Below are 13,667 nucleotides of genomic sequence, written 5' to 3'. Positions count from 1 at the left end.
AAAACAACCTTTTTACCCTCGTAGTGTACAAATTAACGTAAAAACCAGACTTAATTAACTAAATGAAGTATATTTCAAGTGGTGGTAAAAGTTTCGACCAGATCTTTGAAGCCAGAAATAAGAAAATTACACTTGTTTGAATTTCTCACTGTACGATCAGTCTCGCTTGTATATTTTAAAACTGTATGATCAGTCTTTATGTCACTGTATTCTAGTGGTGATTTCAAAGTTATTTACGATACATTAGAAGGTGGCAATTTTCTAAATAACACAAATATATTTCAATACATTCACATCCTGAAAACTTATGAAACATGTTTTAGCTTGATAGGGTGTACTCGACTTACTACATTAAGTATACGGATTTTTAAATGTTGCTAAAATAAGAGGAAGGTTTGTTGTATATATATAAGTTTCAGAAATGTCCTCCGTTACATTTAAAATTGTACAAACACACAGTTTACATTTGTAATTGTTATGTAAAAATGCATGTATTTAAACATATTTGAGGCTGTTCTGTAGCCTATAATTGATTACAGTTCCTTCACTTTGTTTAAGATGTAGAGCTGTCTCTTTGACACTCAATTGTAGTTATAGTGATAAAGAAGTCCGTCTGTCCGTTCGTCCGTTGGACCGGTATATGTTTCGCCGGTTTTGTAAGCGCATCTCCTCATAAACCACTTAATATACATTGGGGGGTTCCGGCCATTTTTAAATGGAGAGGGGGTCCATGGCCAATCCAGGAGAAAAGGAGATTCCAAATATATGTTCCCATACAAATGCATTGATAGTTAAAAAAGGGTTTCAAACTGCGGGATCCCCTTTTTTTTAATCCGTCACTGATATAACTATTAATTAATCTTATTCGGATTCCTTATCATAAATGATAATGACTGTATTGTGCACCGTATATTTCGAATTTTAGTAAAAAATCTTTTATGGGGTTACTTTATATAAGATACGGACTTGAACATTGCATTATATGGGGGCACCCATCAGGTATTTCCAACACCTCCTAAACCAATCATTAAAGTTTTCTGAAATTGCTCCATTTTTACTCGATTAATGCATTATGGACCTTCTATTTCTGTAAACTTACCAAAATTATATCACGTGAATTATCCCCCTACGCAAAGCTGTCTTTATCCATTTTTTATTATTTTAAAAGAGACAAGCTTAATTTATGTTATCATCAATTGGTCAACGGCGGACGGTGTAAATAATCTTTAAAAATGTAATGGCTAAACAGATAACTGTAACGATACGCTATTACAAAGTCCACAAGCGAATCATGTATTACTTTTTAGGCATTTGATTTTAAATAATAAAATTGAGAATGGAAATGGGGAATGTGTCAAAGAGACAACAACCCGACCAAATAAAAAACAACAGCCGAGGGTCACCAACAGGTCTTCAATGTAGCGAGAAATTCCCGCGACCGGAGGCGTCCTTCAGCTGGCCCTTAAACAAATATATACTAGTCCAGTGATAATGAACGCCATACTAATTTCCAAATTGTACACAAGAAACTAAAATGAAATAATACAAGACTAACAAAGGCCAGAGGCTCCTGACTTGGGACAGGCGCAAAAATGCGGCGGGGTTAAACATGTTTGTGAAATCTCAACCCTCCCCCTATACTTCTAACCAATGTAGAAAACTAAACGCATAACAATACGCACATTAAAATTCAGTTCAAGAGAAGTCCGAGTCTGATGTAACAAAAAGGCTATTGGTACTTTACGGAACGGAACGGAACGGAACGGAACGGAAAAGAATTTCATTTAAGGTATCCAAAGGGGGCATTTATCAAAATTTCGAAAAATCTTTAAAACAAAACAAACTTTAAAATTTCTGTGTTTTACGGGTTTTCCATATACAAATAACACAAATGTATACTAAATCTCATCTTCACAGGTGAAATGTGTAATAATGTATAACATCGGGAAATACTCTGTAGATGAATATGTCGGATTGTCCTGATAAATTATCATGAAATTAACGCATTTGCAAGTCATGCATTATGATATCTAGACTGACCTCACGTCGTCCTTGATTAGAGACAGTGATCAAGTTGAATCTGATTTAAACTTATTAATTTATTTTTCCGTTCCGTTCCGTTCCGCAAAGTACCAATTGCTCTGAGGAATTGGTATTTAACGGAAAAAACGGAAACAGACATCTTTAATGTAATTAAAGCTGTATGATAACAAAAATTGTCTGACACCTCTTTTTGCATGAGTGGTATGTGTTTTAGATAGCATTTTCGACTTGATCAATAATAATAAATTTAACACAAAGGCAGGTTACACAAAAAGTCTTTCGCCTTCCATCGGTAATTATATTTTAAAAAAAGAGGCCTTCAACAGCCCGTTCCGACGATGATTAGAGACAGTGATCAAGTTGAATCTTTATTAAATCTTTTAATTTATTTTTCCGTTCCGTTCCGTTCCGCAAAGTACCAATTGCTCTGAGGAATTGGTATTTAACGGAAAAAACGGAAACAGACATCTTTAATGTAATAAAAGCAGTATGATAACAAAAATTGTCTGACACTCTTTTTGCATGAGTGGTATGTGTTTTAGATAGCATTTTCGACTTGATCAATAATAAAAAATTTAACACAGAGGCAGGTTACACAAAAAGTCTTTCTCCTTCCATCGGTAATTATATTTTAAAAAAGAGGCCTTCAACAGCCCGTTCCGACGATGATTAGAGACAGTGATCAAGTTGAATCTGATTTAAACTTTTTAATTTTTTTTTCCGTTCCGTTCCGTTCCGCAAAGTACCAATTGCTCTGAGGAATTGGTATTTAACGGAAAAAACGGAAACAGACATCTTTAATGTAATTAAAGCAGTATGATAACAAAAATTGTCTGACACCTCTTTTTGCATGAGTGGTATGTGTTTTAGATAGCATTTTCGACTTGATCAATAATACAAAATTTAACACAATGGCAGGTTACACAAAAAGTCTTTCTCCTTCCATCGGTAATTATATTTTAAAAAAGAGGCCTTCAACAGCCCGTTCCGACGATGATTAGAGACAGTGATCAAGTTGAATCTGATTTAAACTTTTTAATTTATTTTTCCGTTCCGTTCCGTTCCGCAAAGTACCAATTGCTCTGAGGAATTGGTATTTAACGGAAAAAACGGAAACAGACATCTTTAATGTAATTAAAGCAGTATGATAACAAAAATTGTCTGACACCTCTTTTTGCATGAGTGGTATGTGTTTTAGATAGCATTTTCGACTTGATCAATAATACAAAATTTAACACAAAGGCAGGTTACACAAAAAGTCTTTCTCCTTCCATCGGTAATTATATTTTAAAAAAGAGGCCTTCAACAGCCCGTTCCGACGATGATTAGAGACAGTGATCGAGTTGAATCTGATTTAAACTTTTTAATTTATTTTTCCGTTCCGTTCCGTTCCGCAAAGTACCAATTGCTCTGAGGAATTGGTATTTAACGGAAAAAACGGAAACAGACATCTTTAATGTAATTAAAGCAGTATGATAACAAAAATTGTCTGACACCTCTTTTTGCATGAGTGGTATGTGTTTTAGATAGCATTTTCGACTTGATCAATAATAAAAAATTTAACACAGAGGCAGGTTACACAAAAAGTCTTTCTCCTTCCATCGGTAATTATATTTTAAAAAAGAGGCCTTCAACAGCCCGTTCCGACGATGATTAGAGACAGTGATCAAGTTGAATCTGATTTAAACTTTTTAATTTATTTTTCCGTTCCGTTCCGTTCCGCAAAGTACCAATTGCTCTGAGGAATTGGTATTTAACGGAAAAAACGGAAACAGACATCTTTAATGTAATTAAAGCAGTATGATAACAAAAATTGTCTGACACCTCTTTTTGCATGAGTGGTATGTGTTTTAGATAGCATTTTCGACTTGATCAATAATACAAAATTTAACACAAAGGCAGGTTACACAAAAAGTCTTTCTCCTTCCATCGGTAATTATATTTTAAAAAGAGGCCTTCAACAGCCCGTTCCGACGATGATTAGAGACAGTGATCAAGTTGAATCTGATTTAAACTTTTTAATTTATTTTTCCGTTCCGTTCCGTTCCGCAAAGTACCAATTGCTCTGAGGAATTGGTATTTAACGGAAAAAACGGAAACAGACATCTTTAATGTAATAAAAGCAGTATGATAACAAAAATTGTCTGACACCTCTTTTTGCATGAGTGGTATGTGTTTTAGATAGCATTTTCGACTTGATCAATAATACAAAATTTAACACAAAGGCAGGTTACACAAAAAGTCTTTCTCCTTCCATCGGTAATTATATTTTAAAAAAGAGGCCTTCAACAGCCCGTTCCGACGATGATTAGAGACAGTGATCAAGTTGAATCTGATTTAAACTTTTTAATTTATTTTTCCGTTCCGTTCCGTTCCGCAAAGTACCAATTGCTCTGAGGAATTGGTATTTAACGGAAAAAACGGAAACAGACATCTTTAATGTAATTAAAGCAGTATGATAACAAAAATTGTCTGACACCTCTTTTTGCATGAGTGGTATGTGTTTTAGATAGCATTTTCGACTTGATCAATAATACAAAATTTAACACAAAGGCAGGTTACACAAAAAGTCTTTCTCCTTCCATCGGTAATTATATTTTAAAAAAGAGGCCTTCAACAGCCCGTTCCGACGATGATTAGAGACAGTGATCAAGTTGAATCTGATTTAAACTTTTTAATTTTTTTTTCCGTTCCGTTCCGTTCCGCAAAGTACCAATTGCTCTGAGGAATTGGTATTTAACGGAAAAAACGGAAACAGACATCTTTAATGTAATTAAAGCAGTATGATAACAAAAATTGTCTGACACCTCTTTTTGCATGAGTGGTATGTGTTTTAGATAGCATTTTCGACTTGATCAATAATACAAAATTTAACACAAAGGCAGGTTACACAAAAAGTCTTTCTCCTTCCATCGGTAATTATATTTTAAAAAAGAGGCCTTTAACAGCCCGTTCCGACGATGATTAGAGACAGTGATCAAGTTGAATCTGATTTAAACTTTTTAATTTATTTTTCCGTTCCGTTCCGTTCCGCAAAGTACCAATTGCTCTGAGGAATTGGTATTTAACGGAATCAACGGAAACAGACATCTATAATTTAATAAAAGCAGTATGATATAGCATTTCGACTGGATCAATATTTAAATAAACAGCTGCGCCATGAGCGCATGATACGCCCGTCGTCTTGTGAAAAAACATAAATCTTTTTTGAATAACACAGGGTTGTACAGGATGTCATGCTTAGTATATCCTGACTCATTCCTTATTCCCGCTCAATAGGAAGATTGTACAAGATGTATTTGGAAACCCGACGCAACATTAGCCTGTTAAGTTTTAAGCAATAGAGATACAGCGCAACATGTGAAAAAAAACCTCTTTTTTTACAAAATCTCAATAACTCGAAAATATAAAAATGAATCATCACCAAAAAGTATACAGATCTTTAGATTAATATAACAAAGAAGTGTGTAAAGTTTTAAGCAATAATCATAAATCGTTTTTGAGATATGGTGCGACATGTAAACCCCCCCTTTTTTTTTTTACAAAATACTCAATAACTCAAAAATGACATTTTGAATCATCACCAAAAAGTATACAGATATATTAAGATTAATATAACTAAGAAGCCTTTGAAGTTTTAAGCCATAATCAAGAATCGTTTTTGAGATGCGGTGCGACATGTGAAAAAAACACACCCCTGTTTTAGTTACAAAGTGCCATAACTCAAAAAGTTGTAATCTTATTTTCACAAAAAAGTATACAGATCATTTGACCATCATAAGAAACAACTATGTTAAGTTTCAAAAAATTTGGATAAGTCGTTCTCAAGTTACGGTGCGACATGTTTACACCAGACAGACGGACAGACGGACGGACGGACGGACGGACACTGGACATTTGTATACCATAATACGTCCCGTCAAAATTGACGGACGTATAAAAAATAACACAAAGACAGGTTAGACAAAAGGTCTTTCTACTTCCATTGGTAATTATAAATTAAAAAAGGGGCCTTCCGAAGATGATAAGAAACAGTGATCCCCATTTCCATTCTCCATTTTTTATTAGAAACAAGGTCTCATAAATATTAAAACATATGTTTAAAATATATCTTCATAAAAATATGAGCACTAAACACTGGTTTACACTATAATAAAAAAATGTTTGCAAATTGTTAAAACATTTTCGGATTTATCAAAGCACTATAAAAAATGGTAACTCCTTAAAAGTCATAAAACCACAATAATAACTGCTGTTAATCAAAGTATTTATAAAAACTAAAAGTCTGTTCTGTTACAAAACCTATAGGCAAAGGTCTTACTATAATATCAGCGGGAAATTTCGGTTCTAGAGGTGCATTCCGTATTTAATCTGCAGGGGCGGATGCAGGAATTTTCGAAAGAGGGGGTGCTAACCCAGGTAACCCAGGGCAAAGGGGGGGTGCAAAACATATGTCCCGATACAAATGCATTGATCGGCAAAAATAAAGGGGGGGTGCGCACCCCCGGAACCCCCCCCCCCCCCCCCCCCTGGATCCGCCACTGAATCTGGTTTTTTTCTCCTATCTCCTGATGACAGCTGGTGTGTCCGTAGATATTGTTTAAATTTTCTATATTTTCACTTTTTAATCAGTTTACCTGCACAATGGCGCAGAAGCAATATTTATTTTTTGGCGCAAATGAAAAACTACAACTTTTAAGAATTGGCGCAAAAGCAATGCGTACTTAAATATCAATCAAATTTGACCGTGCCCACAAAACGATTGTTCAAATTACGAATAGTTTCAGCTTAAAATCCATGGCACTCTAAATGTAGATTTTTTAAATCACATAAATTCCATATCGATATACGTATATTTGGATGTATGCAATATGTTTATCTGGACATCAGCATGCTAGCTGTAATGACTCCCATCTATTCTTTGCGGGCATTAAATAATGGACTTCATTAAAGATAACCGTTTTATTTATTGTCATATAATCCACTCTATTAACACAATGTAGCATGAATAACAAAGGTATGCTGGTGTTCAATGAATGATTACAAATGATGACAGGTAAGTATAACTCCAAACTGAACGTGAACATCAAACGGTAAAAAGCTGAAAGAACAAATAAAAACTCAATATAAAACCTATCAATCAAAAAGATTTGCCAAAACATACAAAAATACAAAGTTGGCTTATGACACTAATTGTGTTCCATACATTCACATAAAAAATACAAGTATTAACAATATATCAAGTTTGTAACATAACTGTGAGTCAAAACTGGTGTGTTCAGCTTTTAATGTGTTGAAAACTCGACAAGTATCAAACATTATGTATGCAAATTATGACACGAATTGCTTTCCATACTTTAAAAATAACGAAATGAGGGGGGTGCTATGAATCATACAAAAATTACCAAAAAGGGTATTTGAATGTTTATAGAACATTTTTATAGTGTAAATGTTGTATCTGTGTGTTTACAAGTAATAACAAACGGTTGTGAAACAATAAAACAAATAATCTGGTGAAGTGGCATATTTGTCATCATTGTCATTTATCCAACGTTTTATACGTCATCAAAACACAATACATGTTATATATGTTTACAATAAACAGTTCTTCAAATTGTCAATATGCTATAAACGTACACTGTGCCGGAATCTGGCAGATATATCAATAAATGATGCTGAATCATCAACGTGAGCATGTAAATAAGGGGAAATTACAAAAGAGGGGAAAGTAACAAAGAAGATAGTAAATGTAAGTCAACTTTCGGAAACATCATGAAATAATTACGGACGAGTCAGTACACTAGCTTAGTTCCGTCATTTCAATAACATGGATGGCAATATGTTTGATTGATCTAACCATACGTTAACCAGTGTCCTTTGAATACAGTGATCATGCATGATGTGAACATTTTTTTCTATAGACATAGGTAGATTTGATTAATCCAAATAATATAGGTATAAAGCATACCGGTGTCCATGCAATTCATAATGCAATACAACAATATATAGAAATAAATTATGTTTTTTTTATGAAATGTATGTGCTTATGCAACATTATCAAACTGCTGTAATGCATTAGTTATAAACTTTGAAAGAACCGATTACTTTTCATTCGTTTTTAAACTCAAATGTACTTAAATAGCACATTTTAAACCGTAAGAAATTGGTTTATCTCTCGAAAAAACCTGAACTGTTCTCGAAAAAAACCGAACTGCTCTCGAAAAAACTTGAACAGATGGAAATGAATATACCCTTAAAATTGCCTTTTAATTACAATAACTAAAACTTTTGTTATAGCATATGTAAATGTAAGGATATAAAGACATCATGTGTGCATGCTCTTTGAAATTTGCATTGGTATGTGTATAGAAATTGCTTTTTTCTATATTTTGGCATAATTTAAGCATTATTAGGCCAAATCAAACTTTTTTAACTGCAAAGTATGTATGGTTGGCAACATCCTTTCATCACAAATACTTACTTAACTTGTTTGATCTTGTAAATTTAGTTTAAGCATTTATTTTACGTGTTACAGGAAAACATGTCTGTTTGTTTACATTTTTAGTCATAATCTCTCGAAAAAAACTGGACGCTCTCGAAAAAACCCGATCTCAACCGGACACTATACCTACGGTGGTAATACTGATACGTATAATAACATATCAGTAAAAAAAATCTACAAACAGTATGTTAATAAAGAGTTATGAAGTAAAATGTACATGGGACAAAATCACAAAAAATACATAGAATAATACAAATTATCAATGAACAGGTGTTATATGTCAGTTTGGTATGGTCAAGACGTTTGGTAAAGATAACATCCTTTTAAGAGAGTTATCTCGCCTTAACCAGTTATGGGGTTTTTCGTATTGCGGATTGCATTCCGTATTTGTATGATATGTTAGTTGATTTGTTCTCTTGATTTATTGTTACCATTCCATGTAGATGTGTTTTTGAAGAATAGAATTTATTAACTTGAATATTCGTTTATTATCTATGCCAGAAAGGAGCATTAAACAGGGCTTTACTTGACAGTGGATGTAGAGTCTGCAACAAAAAACGAATCATAGTATATTTTTAGCATTCTTTTAAACACATACAGTAGACGACTTTAGTTTTAATACCGATTTTGCCGCAAATACTAATATTCTCTTAGAAATCAAAGACGGTTACTTCGAAGTCGATAATAGGGCTATCTTAACTAGTTATCGTAAGTGTATACTAAGATAGCCGTTAAATTGTTAAGATAACCCACGAGGGGATTGCAGATACTCTCTTATCACCATCGTAATCTTCTTGTAAAGCGTTTTCTCTTAAATGAAACTTAAGATAGGTTTTCATGATACAGGGGCCCGCGGTAACAAGAAACTTCTCTTAAAGTCTTCGTAAGTCATAGTTTACGATTACACAAAGAATGCATTAAGGGTCCTTTTAAGAGTGTATCAAAAAGCATTCTATTTTCGTTCTTTTCTTTCCCATAACTTCGTTTGATAAAACCCTTAAAACATTCTTAGTCTAAGCGCACTTATTAATTTTCGGACTTATCCGACAACGTTTTCTTTGAAATTCTTTGATTTACATGTTAGTTTGTCCCGAAAAAATCAAGTGAAATGTTTGTATCGTAGGGCTATCATGACTAGCAGTGACACGGACAGTGAATTAAATGTATGCAATTACTTTTGCAAATAATCTTACATGTTTTCAATTTGTTTCTTAATCCGTTATAAATCAAGAGGACTTGAGCGGCCAAGCAATACACGTACAGTTTCATTCCCTGACATTCCTCATGTGTAAGATAAAGGTCATTTTCATTCTAAGATAGGTTGATGTGTGGGTAGAACCACACTTACATTAAAATGTTTTTTCACAAGACGACGGGCGTATCATGCGCTCATGGCGCAGCTGTTTATTTAAATATTGATCCAGTCGAAATGCTATCTAAAACACTTACCACTCATTCAAAAAAGAAGGGTCTGACTTGTTTTTATCATACTGCTTTTATTAAATTATAGATGTCTGTTTCCGTTGATTCCGTTAAATACCAATTCCTCAGAGCAATTGGTACTTTGCGGAACGGAACGGAACGGAAAAATAAATTAAAAAGTTTAAATCAGATTCAACTTGATCACTGTCTCTAATCATCGTCGGAACGGGCTGTTGAAGGCCTCTTTTTAAAATATAATTACCGATGGAAGGAGAAAGACTTTTTGTGTAACCTGCCTTTGTGTTAAATTTTGTATTATTGATCAAGTCGAAAATGCTATCTAAAACACATACCACTCATGCAAAAAGAGGTGTCAGACAATTTTTGTTATCATACTGCTTTTATTACATTAAAGATGTCTGTTTCCGTTTTTTCCGTTAAATACCAATTCCTCAGAGCAATTGGTACTTTGCGGAACGGAACGGAACGGAAAAATAAATTAAAAAGTTTAAATCAGATTCAACTTGATCACTGTCTCTAATCATCGTCGGAACGGGCTGTTGAAGGCCTCTTTTTAAAATATAATTACCGATGGAAGGAGAAAGACTTTTTGTGTAACCTGCCTTTGTGTTAAATTTTGTATTATTGATCAAGTCGAAAATGCTATCTAAAACACATACCACTCATGCAAAAAGAGGTGGTCAGACAATTTTTGTTATCATACTGCTTTAATTACATTAAAGATGTCTGTTTCCGTTTTTTCCGTTAAATACCAATTCCTCAGAGCAATTGGTACTTTGCGGAACGGAACGGAACGGAAAAATAAATTAAGTTTAAATCAGATTCAACTTGATCACTGTCTCTAATCATCGTCGGAACGGGCTGTTGAAGGCCTCTTTTTTAAAATATAATTACCGATGGAAGGAGAAAGACTTTTTGTGTAACCTGCCTCTGTGTTAAATTTTTTATTATTGATCAAGTCGAAAATGCTATCTAAAACACATACCACTCATGCAAAAAGAGTGTCAGACAATTTTTGTTATCATACTGCTTTTATTACATTAAAGATGTCTGTTTCCGTTTTTTCCGTTAAATACCAATTCCTCAGAGCAATTGGTACTTTGCGGAACGGAACGGAACGGAAAAATAAATTAAAAGTTTAAATCAGATTCAACTTGATCACTGTCTCTAATCATCGTCGGAACGGGCTGTTGAAGGCCTCTTTTTTAAAATATAATTACCGATGGAAGGAGAAAGACTTTTTGTGTAACCTGCCTTTGTGTTAAATTTTGTATTATTGATCAAGTCGAAAATGCTATCTAAAACACATACCACTCATGCAAAAAGAGGTGTCAGACAATTTTTGTTATCATACAGCTTTAATTACATTAAAGATGTCTGTTTCCGTTTTTTCCGTTAAATACCAATTCCTCAGAGCAATTGGTACTTTGCGGAACGGAACGGAACGGAAAAATAAATTAATAAGTTTAAATCAGATTCAACTTGATCACTGTCTCTAATCAAGGACGACGTGAGGTCAGTCTAGATATCATAATGCATGACTTGCAAATGCGTTAATTTCATGATAATTTATCAGGACAATCCGACATATTCATCTACAGAGTATTTCCCGATGTTATACATTATTACACATTTCACCTGTGAAGATGAGATTTAGTATACATTTGTGTTATTTGTATATGGAAAACCCGTAAAACACAGAAATTTTAAAGTTTGTTTTGTTTTAAAGATTTTTCGAAATTTTGATAAATGCCCCTTTGGATACCTTAAATGAAATTCTTTTCCGTTCCGTTCCGTTCCGTTCCGTTCCGTAAAGTACCAATAGCCTAACAAAAATACAATTATTTTGCCGTCTAAAAAATTCATCAGAAATATATTTGTATTGTCTGATGAAAGTAATTACACGTTATAGTTCCCTGGATAGCTCATAATAGAGCTTTCTTACAAATTGACGAAAGGTACGAACGAACGTAAAGGGAGCACATATTTCATTTCAACAATAACAGTTAAAAGAGATTTGTTTTATCCAGTAAAACAGCATTCTTTTCTAAATCAAGTTTATTTAAAAATTAAAAATAATATCGCAAATAATACACGATTTTAATATAATTAAACAGAGAAATAGTGTCAAATACACTTTCGTCCGATACGTTACTTACGTAAACCACGTGTACACACATTTCCGCGGGAATTTTTTAAGCACGAGTTGCACGATTAACATTTCAATGACATTATTGAAGTACGTTAGTCTAAATTTAACGACAAGATTCACATTTATTTGTATTTGTTACAGTACACTTTCAGCAAATTTTCAAAGTGGAATATCGAGATTTGCTAAAAAAAAATCGAGATTTGCTAAAAAATGATACACATGTTTGAAAGATAGACGCGAAGTTGTCACTTATCGTCCAGTGGCTAATATTTCATGAATGTTCAAGACTATAGGCAAAACGCAGTTATACGCTTAAATAACCGTCCATTGCTCCGGTGTATCATATATACACATTTAGGGGGGAAATGAATATTACCAGGGGAGAGGCGATGATTCAAACGTTATGAAACGAGCAACAGCACATGGCATATATAGTATGAAGATCATCTTTTTTTCTTCATTTTCATTTTATTATTTTGAGCGTTGCAAATTTTGAATTAAAGAAGTATTTGTGTTTTTGTTGGGGAAGAAGACAATGTATTTTCTTTGACATTTTCTTAGGTTAAACAGTGCATCATTGTAATATTGAAGAGTTGGAGAGGGGACGGTTTTTAGTCTTCTAGGGGCATTTTTTTCGTCTGACTACTCTATATTTCGAATATTTTGTAGCGTTATCTCCTTCGATCTGGTGGTATCAATAATCATATTCTAACCTATCTTACGTCCCGAAATCATAAATATATCTAAAGAAAAATCAAATTTTACAAGTGTCGTTGCATACACGATAATTGTCCGAAGTTCCACGACTATTATTTAAATATGTCAAAATAAAGGATCCCTAAAACGAGTCTTACGTACGATTCGTCAAGCATACGTACCTTTCGTCAATTTGTAAGAAAGCTCTAATATCACATATACACGTATATACATTTTTTGTACCTTCAAATTGCTGTTGTTTTTTCTTCAAAATCACGACTGGTCATACAGTCAAAAAATCTGAAATCGCTTCTAGAATACAGTCAGTTCTAGACTGATCGTACAGTAATTTATTTTGGGATCCTCAAGGAAAACATATTTTTTATGGGAAATACGAATATTCTACTTAAATACGAAAAAATATTGAAACAGTATATATTTAACTGTAAACTGATGTAAATATTTGCAATAAAAGATTATTTGCTTTGTACTACGAGAGCAAAATTGTCCATCGATTTCATTTTTTTTCTGCCAAGTTGATGTGATGCACACGTATATTTTATATTCTAATGCATGTTTTTGTTACAGTTACTCATACTTATGATGCTATATATACCTTGAAGATGTTCCAAGCACTTTGTAGATATAGGAATAAACAAATGATGAGGAAAGTTACCGTAGGCAAGACCGTCCTGTTAGCCAGTTTGGAAATCATCGCTTCGAAAATCGCGACTTCCAGATAGCGTACAGAATAGTATCTACACTGTTCATGTCCAGTGAAGGATGTTTATTCAATATTGTCGACATCGCGATATCTACAATGTTAACACG

General features: G+C 33.5%; 1 long non-coding RNA gene across 1 annotated transcript; it reads right to left on the bottom strand.

Annotated features, from left to right (window-relative positions):
- Positions 1-6,990: 6,990 nt before the first annotated feature.
- On the bottom strand, positions 6,991-8,219 carry LOC139505646 (uncharacterized). Its single transcript, XR_011659807.1, has 2 exons — positions 7,681-8,219; positions 6,991-7,144 (listed from the first exon to the last, which is right to left on the bottom strand). It is a non-coding gene; the product is annotated as an uncharacterized lncRNA (long non-coding RNA).
- Positions 8,220-13,667: the final 5,448 nt, after the last annotated feature.

Source organism: Mytilus edulis, unplaced genomic scaffold (genome assembly GCF_963676685.1).
Source record: "Mytilus edulis unplaced genomic scaffold, xbMytEdul2.2 SCAFFOLD_936, whole genome shotgun sequence".
Taxonomy (NCBI): domain Eukaryota; kingdom Metazoa; phylum Mollusca; class Bivalvia; order Mytilida; family Mytilidae; genus Mytilus; species Mytilus edulis.
The sequence above is the reverse complement of the archived record's forward strand: the minus strand, read 5'-3'. Positions and strand labels throughout refer to the sequence as shown.